Source organism: Myodes glareolus, chromosome 14 (assembly GCF_982192425.1).
Source record: "Myodes glareolus chromosome 14, mMyoGla1.1, whole genome shotgun sequence".
Taxonomy (NCBI): Eukaryota; Metazoa; Chordata; class Mammalia; order Rodentia; family Cricetidae; genus Myodes; species Myodes glareolus.
Genome location: NC_142039.1, coordinates 50,541,861 through 50,543,206, shown reverse-complemented (window position 1 = coordinate 50,543,206; position 1,346 = coordinate 50,541,861). Strand labels below are relative to the sequence as shown.

Sequence of the window (1,346 nt, the reverse complement as noted above, 5' to 3'; positions counted from 1 at the left end):
TAATAATAGCCAGCTCTTTCCACGGTTGCTCTGTTCCCTCGCAGGCTTCTTCTCTTTAAGCTCACCCATTCTTCCATGGTTAGGACCAGAGGCCAGTATATATGATAGCTATAAACTTGTACTGTTCAATGAGATATTGGGTCTGTGTCACGAGCCTTCTGCCCCAGGTCACAGAAATTCACCCTTGCCTGGAGTGAGAGAACTGCTGCCTCTGCAGTTCTGACAGGGAATCGGCTGTGCCCACCTCCTTCTGGCTCCTCCCAGCCCTGCATCTGTGGTCATAATATGGCCGATGCACTGCGCATTTCCAAGACCCTCTAAAGCAGCTGCTGCCCACACACACTGGAGCCAGCAGCTCACTAGGCTCTCACCTGTGCTGTCTGACCAAGGTCTTTTTGGGTGACTGTGAGAATCTTAAACATGATGTGATTCTCTTCATTTCAGTTTTGGGAGGTGATAAGCGATGAGCATGGCATCGACCCCACCGGCAGTTACCATGGTGACAGTGACTTGCAGCTGGAGAGAATCAATGTGTACTACAATGAAGCTGCTGGTAAGGGTTTGGATGTCAGCCTTGCTTTCCATACTGTGGCAGAGGAAGTGACTTAGGACCATGCAAACAACAAGGAAATGCTTTTTGCATACTTATTTAAAATGCCAACTGCAATAAATAAATAAATAAAAGCACTTTGCAGCTCCCAAAGACGTCTTCATGTCTGCTGTGATTAAGCATGCTTCATGTCTCCATTTTCCTTTTCTTCCTTTGTCTCAGTGCTGGGATTTCTGTAACGAATTCTGCTGCTATGTGTATCTCCTTGCCAAGCCCAGTTGTAAGTCAGCTCTTGTCCCCACAGGCAACAAATACGTATCTCGGGCCATCCTGGTGGACCTGGAGCCGGGCACCATGGACTCAGTGAGGTCAGGACCTTTCGGCCAGATCTTCAGACCAGACAACTTTGTGTTCGGTATGTCGTCATGCTCCATGAGAGCTGGCCAAATGACTCACCCCTTCCTAGCAGCCATGGGCTTTACAGTTCCGTGTGCAGTGCCCAGCTGAGCCTGTGTCCACAGACCACAAGTCCTGGTCTAACCTATGCAGCTGACAAGATCATGTCTGTGGTCTCTCTTGATAGCTCAGAGGAGTGTGGGCCTGTAGAGGTTGTTAAAGGCCTCATGAGGAGCAGCCTGGGGGGAGGGGTAGAGAGGATGAAAGTCTTCAAAGAGGGCATTACAGGCTGCAGGTAATTTCAAAGGACCAATGATGCCAGGTAAACACTTCAGTGACCGAGCTGTAGATCAGGTGCTTAGAGCTGCCTTGCCCTACCTCTTTAATTATACCTAATTAA

At 49.0% G+C, this 1,346-nt stretch overlaps 1 pseudogene across 1 annotated transcript; it reads left to right on the top strand.

The window, feature by feature from the left end:
* The first annotated feature begins 423 nt into the window (after nucleotides 1-423).
* LOC148119871 (tubulin beta-4B chain-like) lies at nucleotides 424-1,118 on the top strand (annotated as a pseudogene). Its single transcript, XR_015734937.1, has 2 exons — nucleotides 424-553; nucleotides 855-1,118. The product of XR_015734937.1 is annotated as a tubulin beta-4B chain-like (transcript).
* The last annotated feature ends 228 nt before the right edge of the window (nucleotides 1,119-1,346 follow it).